This window comes from Camelina sativa, chromosome 9 (genome assembly GCF_030686135.1).
Source record: "Camelina sativa cultivar CO46 ecotype springtype chromosome 9, ASM3068613v1".
Classification (NCBI taxonomy): domain Eukaryota; kingdom Viridiplantae; phylum Streptophyta; class Magnoliopsida; order Brassicales; family Brassicaceae; genus Camelina; species Camelina sativa.
In genome coordinates this window covers 6,041,077-6,050,934 of record NC_141888.1, presented here as the reverse complement: position 1 = coordinate 6,050,934, position 9,858 = coordinate 6,041,077, and the positions used below count along the sequence as shown (strand labels likewise).

The 9,858-nt window shown below is 41.3% G+C and overlaps 1 non-coding gene across 1 annotated transcript; it reads left to right on the top strand.

Annotated features, from left to right (window-relative positions):
* The first annotated feature begins 7,529 nt into the window (after positions 1-7,529).
* Positions 7,530-7,636, top strand: LOC147937793 (small nucleolar RNA R71). Its single transcript, XR_015567510.1, has one exon. It is a non-coding gene; the product is annotated as a small nucleolar RNA R71 (small nucleolar RNA).
* Positions 7,637-9,858: the final 2,222 nt, after the last annotated feature.

Sequence of the window (9,858 nt, the reverse complement as noted above, 5' to 3'; positions counted from 1 at the left end):
AATCTACACAAGCAGGCATTAAGCAATACATCTCAAACCAAACAAGACCTCTAATCTCTTAGCAAGCCTAATGGTAAGCTCTAGATCTAGCCTTATCTATGCTCCTTAAACATTGGTGTGATGCTAAGATGCTTGAAATCAAACCCTAACCTCTCAGTTCAGGATCAGCATTAAGAACATCTAGCCTAGAAGAGATTCTACCACAATCAAGCTTGACCAAAGCAAACAAACCTCAAACACAGCCCAGCCTAACCCATCCTCAAGATCCTAAGCACTACTCACAAGAACACATGATGAACACAAAAATCATAAACCCATAAAATATTGAAACTTGCATCAAATGAAAGATAACACAGAGATCTACAATATTGATGAAGAAATAAAACTCGAAATCTTTATATCTTGAAAGTTATGAAACCAACAAAATACAAGAATCTAGTCTTTTCTCTAAAAACAAGTACAAGATCTAAGAAAAATAAAAGTGCAAAAAGAATAATTCCCAAAAGGGTAAAAACTAGGTTTAGAGAATATCTAAAAAGCTGGACTCCTTTGGTGGCTGCAGGTACAAGGCTTTATATAGGAGAGGGAGTGGAAGCCCTAAAAATACTAAAAGACAAAATAGTAAATGGCTCGGTCAACTCGACCTGTGCTCGGTCGAGTGGCAGGTCGAGCTGGCTTCTCTCGTGCGTTCTCCACTCGGTCGAGTCCTCCTCAGCACACGGTCGAGTGTCTGGTCGAGTGTGCGGTCGAGTTGGACTCCGGACCTTGTTGTTTCAGCCTTAATTCTCTTGCCTTTCCTTCATGATTGCTTCACTTCTCCTCAGCATTGCTTCCATGCTCCTTAAGCTCCAAAATCACCTGTTTATGCATGAAAAGATGCAAATGCAATGCAACTAAACTCTAATGCATGATTGGTCCTAAAGCTATGCAATAATGGTGAAAATTGATAGTAAAAGATACAAAAGATGTGAATAAACTAAGGGAAAACAAGGTAAAATATATGAACATCAACACCCCCAAACTTAGTCTTTGCTTGCCCTCAAGCAAATAAACAAGACATAAGAAGGTAAGTGAGGTTTAAAAGTGGGATCTCAGCTCCTAAAGCTTGCAAATAGACCATCTAGAATCAATGTCCAAGTTACTAATACTATGATGCAAGTTGAATGAGCTGTACTTAAAGACTTTAGACAAGCATATCACAACCTTTACTGATTTGAGCCTTAGACATCCACATGCATTCAAATCAACCATTTCCTTTAACATTCATTAATCAAGAACATGAATCAATTCTATGCAATGCTTAAACTCATTTGGCTTGGAGGTAAAGGTTTTGAGACAATGATGGTCTCTTTTAGAGTGGGGCTTATCAATATCAAGGTTCTCTCATGAAAATTGGATTGAGCTTTAGAAGAATGCTAAAGGTAAGAACACTTAGACACATACAAGAACAAAACCTTGTCTACCCAAAGGTACGCAAAGTGTTTATCCTAGCAATCTAAACCCAAATGATCCTAGTGCTACCCTTTACTTCTTTTTTTCTCTTTCACCATTTTCTCTTTTGGTTTTCTAGTCTTAGAAGAGGTTTCTTATTTGATCTTTCTAGTGGGATGGGGGATTCTTACTTATTTGCTATGGTTCTCTTTTCTTCTTATTCTTAAGGCATATAAGCTTTTTGCTAGACTTTTCTTTTCTTTCTTTTCCTTTCTTTAGCTAGAACCATCTTAAACAATTTTTACTTCCTATCCTTTCACTAGACTTTGCTTAAACTCATTCTCCTCTTAAAGACTCTACCCTTTTTCTTTCTCTTTTCTTTCTTTTCTTTTCATAACATCCAAGTCCCAAACCCAACAAGTGAACCACCTAGTCCTATCTAGTTTGAAAAAATGCAAACTAGAACTACACAAGGTCTTACTCTTGTCAGTTCAAACCTAACACTTTCTACCAAGCTCAATCCCAAAAATAGGCCTCACATACTCAAGAATAAACATGGCTTAAAAGAAAGGTTTGGTTGAGGGTAGGGAAACTGATTCTTAATGAAGAAATCAGCTACTTGGATCAACAAGAGTGGTAAAAAGGAGAAAGATGATCCAAGTATGTATATGGTATCAATGAGTTTAAAGCAATGCACACATTGATAATTGTAAGTCAATATTAGGTTTTTATAAGTAGGAAATGGTTTCAAATCACAACATGCTTCAATTTAGACCAAATACAATGCAGGAATTCAAGGCTTGGTTCAATCTTATGCTTCTAACCACTCAACTAGCATCAAAGTACTATTAACTTGGGCATTGATCCTAGTCTAGTGAATAAGCAAGCTAACAAGGAAATACTCATCATAGATCCCTAATGCAAATATTATACAATCCTACATGAAACATGCTAAACAAGATCCTAATATGCAATGCAAACTACATTAACACTCTTTTTTTTTATAAAGATTTTTGCTAAAATTTTTCAAATTTTTAGGGTTTTTGTATGCCTTAGATGCTTATGCAAATACTAATATGAAGATGCTGAAAATTTGAAATAAGAACACAAAACACAACATCAAATGCTATCTCAAACCCTCCCCCAAACTTAAATCACACAGTCCTCTGTGTGAAAGAAATTTGATTGAGGATTCAAGACTAAAAACAAAACATAATATGAAGATGCAATGGTATTTACAAGTGAAGGTGATGGTGGTACCTTAGGGATTGTGGAAGAAGTTGTCCACATCCATCTGCATGCGGTCATAGGAGTAGTTGGGGTCTTGTTGTTGACTTGGAGATGGAGTTTGGGGCAGCTCGACTATGGCGATCGACCGTGACTCGGTCGAGTGCATGTCCGAGTGGAGGGGTCGAGCTGGACCGCGTATGTCAAAATGTTGACCTTGCTGCTGGCAAAACTGCTGGTAGAGAGCTGGATCCATGTAGTATTGAGGTGGGATGGGAGGGTAACTTTGATAACCTGGATAAGCAGCTGGAGGTGGGAAGCCATATCTGGGCTGGTACTCGGTCGAGTACGTCGGTGGTGCTCGGTCGAGTGGGCGCTCGAGTGACCCGGTCAAGTGCCTTGAAGACTGTTGTTCTCAGGTACTTGAGCTCCTCTTCCTCTGATTTGGCTCATACATTGAAGCCCTAGCTGGTTCCAAAGGGTTTGCAACTCTTGAAAGTGCTCTAGTTGAGCTACTTCTTCTCAAAGGGATTGAATGGCTTGGAGATGAGTTTCCACTCTTTAGCTCAGCAATTTCCTTCTTTAGGCCCTTGATGGACTTAGCCATGTTGCCCACCTTCTTCTTAAGTTTATCAAACCTCTTCCCATTCCACTTACTCCATCTTTGCAAAAGTGTCAACCTCTTGCTATTCTCCCTCACTCCTCTACTATCTCTTGGGTTGGGCTCATAATCTTCAAAGTAGAATTGCTCCTCCCCATCAGCCATTTGTGCATTCCTAGCTTCTTCAACTCTAGGTTGAACTATCCCATCAAACCAATGCTCCTCAGCTGGCCAAAATTCAATGTTGGCTCCTTCTTGAATGGTGGTGAGCTCTTGGTTAGGCAAGATGAGTTGCTTCTTCCCAAGTGTTGGAAGCTCAAAATTGAAGATGTGATTTCCTTGATGCATTTCCTTGGCTAAGATGAGAGTAGAGGTGAGGTAGCTTGAGTCAATCCATCTTGGTGAGACCCTTTCTCCTCTTAGTGGAACCTTAGCAGCTTGTAGGATTGGAGTAATGATGCCTCCAATGGTTAGTGCTCCTCTTGAGCCCTTGTTCTCCAACTTGCCTACCCAAATTCTTAAGTGAACCATGTAGTCAATGAGCACCATTGCTAGGTCAGTCTCCACAGTGCTCCCAAGAATGATGGTACCATTTCTTGCTTGAAAGATGATTCCATTGAGAGCCAAGTCAATCATCTTTAACTCCCCCTCATTGATGTTCCCAGTTTCCTTCCTTGCAAAGAAGGTGTTGGCAAGAGCTTTGTGGAAGTACCTTAGGACTGGGCTCCTTATCCTTGAGCTCTTGGAATTGGAGGATGAGTAGAGCTTGTTATCCCCAATGGTTTCCCACACAGCAAGGAGTTCTTCTCTTGGAATCATCAAATTCCTATTGCTCCCAACCTCAAATCCAAACACATTTGCTATCTTCTTTATTGAAAGCTCATGCTTCTTCCCTTTGATAGTGAAGGAAATGTGACCAGCTCCAACCTCATGGTTCTTCCTTGCATATGTATGCAGCTTGACAGTGGCTAGGAACTCACAACTTTCTTCTTTGTAGCCCTCCATGCAAAGCCCCATGAACTTGGTTAAGTTGCTCTTCTCAAAGAGATACTCCACATCTCCATCAATGGCTAGCTTTTCCATGGTTTCCTTGTGTGGATATCTAGTCCCCAGGAACTCCATTCTCATGAAAGCATCATAAAGCTGTCTCTTTGATAACCCACAAGATTCTGCCTCTCCATCATCCATTAACTCTTCTTCTTCACTTTCTTCCTCACTCTCATTCTCACTCTCCTTTTGTTCAACCTCAACAGCTGGCCTCTTACCTTTGGCCTTGTGTCTCCTCATAAACTCATTGAGAGTTGGCTCCATTTCTTCCTCACTTTCAGTCCTCTCAGGATCTTCCTCAACTGACTCTCTCCTTGGACACGGCATCTGGCTCGATCGGCTGCTCAAACCGCCACACGGTCGAGTGCATGATCGAGTGGGGCTTCGAGTTGTCCTTCTAGCTTCTCCTCTTGATTCTAAGTCAGCATCACGACGTTCCATGGAGCTTGCAGCGGTTTGTTGAGACTTCCTGGTGATCTTTGAAGACATTTTCAAAAAAAACTAAAGAGAATAGACTCAAAGCTCAAAGTTAATAGGTTAGTGACCCAAAAACTTGAAAGAACAAAGTTTGAGCAAAAGATGAACTTTGAGAGAGATTTTAAAACTTGAACTTAGTTGTTTTGAGCAAATGAGAGAGTGTGAGAGGCATAATGTCATGCAAGGTCTATATAAAGAAGCTAAGGGGACAAGGAGACAAGGGTGGAGCGTCCATACCATTCAAATTTGAATTGGGAATCTTTGACCTACTTTTTGCTGCTACTCGACCCCACACTCGACCAGCACGTGCTCGAGCTCCCTTGACCAAAGTTTGAAAATTCAAAATTTTCTTCTTGTTCTTCCCTCCACTCGATCGTTCTAGCAATTTGAAGATCAAATGGGCCTTAGTTCTTTTCCAACTCGGTCGAGTACCTCTCGTGGCCTGGTCGAGTGGGCTTGCGTTTCCCCTTCTCCAATTCCAAATCTCTCCTTACCCATCTACATTTTCACTAAAAGGCCTGTCCAACACAAACATAAAAGAAAACACATCAAAACTACTAAGAAAATAAAGCATATTTACAAAGGATACCTTAGGGACTTCCTCCCTTGTGAGCTTGTTTAGAGTCACTAAGCTTGACTTTGGTTTCTTTCTTAAACGTGGTCTAGATATCAAGGAGGTGATGAAATCCTCCCTGGAACCTCTTGGTCACTGTGAAGTTGATCCTTGATAACCTCACCCTTAGCACACAAACCATACTTCTTCTTGATTTTGAGCCTTGGTCTTGCTTTCCTCAAAGACCTCTTGCTTAACTTAACTTGGAGATCCTCAACCATACTAGTCAGCTCGTGAACTGACCTCTTAAGCTTCTCCACATAATCCTCTTGAAGTGAGAGCTCAGCCTTTGGAGTTGCTTTATCACTTAAGACCTCTTGACCACCTTTGTCCTTGATAGTGAATGGCTGATCATCAATGGTAGGAAGGTTGGTTGGGTTATAGATGTTGAACTTCATAACTATACCCTCAGCAATGTTCAAAGTCACAAGACCTTCCTTGACATCAATGACTGCTCCAACAGTGGCTAAAAATGGCCTCCCAAGGATGATAGGATCTTCAGGTTCTTTGTCCATCTCCAATACCACAAAATCTATATGAACCCTTTCCTTCCCTATCTTGAGTGGGACATTCTCCAACCTTCCAACTACTTCTCTGTTTGACCCATCAGCTAGGCATACATGGAGGTTGGTGGATTTGAAATCAGTTCTCCCAAGCTTTTGAGCTATGGAGTATGGCATCACACTAGTTGAAGCTCCCAAATCACAAAGGCATTGGTTGTAGTGAAGGTAACTGATTGTGCAAGGCAGATAGAATGGCCCTGGATCCTTAAGCTTAATTGGGATGATCACTCCTCCAAGGTTCTAAAGATCCTTCTCATCTTGAGTTTGAGCCTTCTTCTTTGACAAATCAAGCAAAAAATCTCTATAGAGAGGATAAGGTTCATACTGTTCCAAGGCAGGTCCTCTCTCCTCTTCTTGGTAAGCAATGATGATCTCTTGAATAGCCATCACTTCCTCTTGTTTCTCAACCACAACTTCTTCTTTCAAAGCTTCTTCGTCCTTTTGTTGCTTAGCCAACATCTCCTTTTTCTCAATTATTTCCCTTAATTCCTTGATCCTTTGTGCTTTGAAACATCCTGGGAATGGTAGAGGTGGTTTGTAAGCAGGAGGAATGTACTTAGCAGGTTTAACAGCTCCTGATCCTTCAGCTCGATCGACCACTCGATCAGGCACTCGGTCGAGTGCGGGCTCGAGTTCCTGGTCGAGTGCAATGGCGGATTCAGATTTCTCTGCACAAACTTCACTCAAAGCTTCAATAACTGACCAACCCTCCTCATCTTGAACATCACTGTCCTCAGTGACTTCCTCATCAGAGATATGGATGGCTTTTGCAGTGAACTCCCATGGATTTTGAACAGCTTTTCCAGGGAGTTGGTAGGGTTTAGGAGCAGAAGTAAAGGCAATGTTGCTCTCCATATACTTCACTCTAGAGTTGAGACCTTCGAACTTCATGTTAAGATCATTATACTGGGATGTTAGCCTTTGATTCACTTCAGCAAACTGCTTGGCTTCCTCAATCTTTCCTTGTGTTTGCCCAATCAACAACTGCTGCATCATAGCTCTTAAATCTTGTTCTTGGCCTTGGTTAGTCTGAAACCCTGGTGGGGGACACAACTGAGGCTGGAACACTTGATGTTGTTGTTTGGGAACATAGTGTTGTTGCTGTTGAGGCTGTTGAGGTAGGTACACTTGGTCTTGAGGGTTAGCCACATTGGTACTCCTATAAGAGAGATTGTTGTTCTTGAAACCTCCTTGGTTGTAGCCTTTGAATCCTCCCTGGTTTTGCATGTAGCACAACTCAGCAAATTCAGTCTCCCCCTCTTGAACTGGAACCTCTTCTTCACCAATGAAGTGAATAGACTTTTGTTGGCTAAGAAGGATCTTGTCAAGCTTCTCATTGACCATCTTCAAGTCCTTCTTGTACTTGTCCTCTTGATCAGTTGATGATGACCTTATGGTTCTGTCATAGTCTTCATTATAGTTGCCATCTGACTGAGCAAGGTTCTCAACTAATTCCCAGCCTTCTTCCACATTCTTGTTGAGGAAGTTGCCATTAGAAGCTGTGTCAATAAGCATCCTGATTTTGGGAAGCACTCCTCTATACAAGGTACTCAAGAGTGACTCATTGCTGAAGCCATGATGAGGACATTGAGTCTGAAATCCTTTGAACCTCTCCCAAGCTTCACAAAAACTCTCATTGTTCCTTTGAGCAAACCCAGAGATTTCATTTCTCAACCTAGCAGTCCTTGCATTGGAGAAGAATTTGGCCAAGAAAGCCTTCTTGCAAGCATCCCATGTGGTTATTGCTCCAGTAGGAAGAGTCTTCTCCCAAAGGTGTGCCTTGTCTCCAAGTGAGAATGGGAAGAGCCTCAACTTGAAACCATCTTCACTCACTCCATTAATCTTGGTAAGACCACAGATTCTGTCAAACTCATCAAGGTGATCTAGTGGATCCTCCATTGGCAACCCATGGAACTTGTTGGCTTGAATCATGGAGATCAATCCACTCTTGATCTCAAAGTTGTTGTTTGGCACTGTTGGAGGCACAATACCAGCCCTTTGGTTGTGGGTGTTGGGTGCATCTCCAGAACCAATGTGCCTAGGTCTCTGCTCATGGTTAGCTTGTTGCTCCATGATCACTGGATCCTCTTGCTGAACTTGAACTACCCTTCTTCTTTGATTCCCCAAACCCTTGTGCTTCCTATGTATGTTGTCAATAGGCCTTTGAAGATTGTCTTTCCCCTTAGACCTTGTGTGCATCAACAAACGAGAGTAGAGACTCGAACAGGTTCACAATTGAGCTCAGGCTCGTGTAGGCGGTCATTAAGATCGGAATTGTCGACCATCATGGTGTGGCGAAGCATTGGCACACCCGCTTCTGCTGGAGCCATGAAACAAGCTTTCTTTGGTGGTGGTGAATGATGATGAATGTATGCAATGAGATATGAATGGATGGATGGATGGGTGATTCAATTCCCCTTATTCAGTTGCAGTATAAGAGATGTCAATCCTAAATGAGTGTTTGTGAACAATTAAAATATGTATATGAATCTAAGTTAAGCCAAATGTAAAGATTGTTTGTCACTAACAATCCTATGATGAAAATGCAAGTGCGGAAAGTAAAAGTACAAGAACTAAGAGCTAAATGCAAATAGAACAGAATGATTGCAGTAGTTATGAAACAAGAACAGAAATAAAAACTATGCTAATGAACTAATGCAATACAAGAAATGAACAGGACACTAAGTAAATGCAATAGAAATGCAACTAGAATGAAACAAGAGATAAGACAGGACAACTACAAATCATAAACAAGAGTTCTGGGGATGAACTCGAGCAAGCACTCGATCGAGTGTAGATCGAGTGCAGGGTCGAGCTGGATAAATCCGGGAAACAGAGCAACACAATAAAAACAGAGCAATGCAAAAACGAATCAAACAACAAGCTAGCAACAGGATTAAGACTTTAAAATCAATAAACAAAGAAGGCCTTGAGGAGGGATTCATGGGCTGGACTAATGAATGAGGTTATCACACTTTGGCCAACAAATCTCAAGCAAACCTTGAGCTAATCTCTAGACATATAAATCTAAGACAAGTTTCTTCCACTCTCATGGCAAGAAACAATCAAACCTATGCATCTCTAGACTTGTTCTCACAAAGTAAAGAATCTACACAAGCAGGCATTAAGCAATACATCTCAAACCAAACAAGACCTCTAATCTCTTAGCAAGCCTAATGGTAAGCTCTAGATCTAGCCTTATCTACGCTCCTTAAACATTGGTGTGATGCTAAGATGCTTGAAATCAAACCCTAACCTCTCAGTTCAGGATCAGCATTAAGAACATCTAGCCTAGAAGAGATTCTACCACAATCAAGCTTGACCAAAGCAAACAAACCTCAAACAAAGCCCAGCCTAACCCATCCTCAAGATCCTAAGCACTACTCACAAGAACACATGATGAACACAAAAATCATAAACCGAGAAAATATTGAAACTTGCATCAAATGAAAGATAACACAGAGATCTACAATATTGATGAAGAAATAAAACTCGAAATCTTTATATCTTAAAAGTTATGAAACCAACAAAATACAAGAATCTAGTCTTTTCTCTCAAAACAAGTACAAGATCTAAGAAAAATAAAAGTACAAAAAGAATAATTTCCAAAAGGGTAAAAACTAAGTTTAGAGAATATCTAAAAAGCTGGACTCCTTTGGTGGCTGCAGGTACAAGGCTTTATATAGGAGAGGGAGTAGAAGCCCTAAAAATACTAAAAGACAAAATAGTCAACGGCTCGGTCAACTCGACCTGTGCTCGGTCGAGGGGAAGCTCGAGCTGGCTTCTCTCGTGCGTTCTCCACTCGGTCGAGTCCTCCTCAGCACACGGTCGAGTGTCTGGTCGAGTGTGCGGTCGAGTTGGACTCCGGACCTTGTTGTTTCAGCCTTAATTCTCTTGCC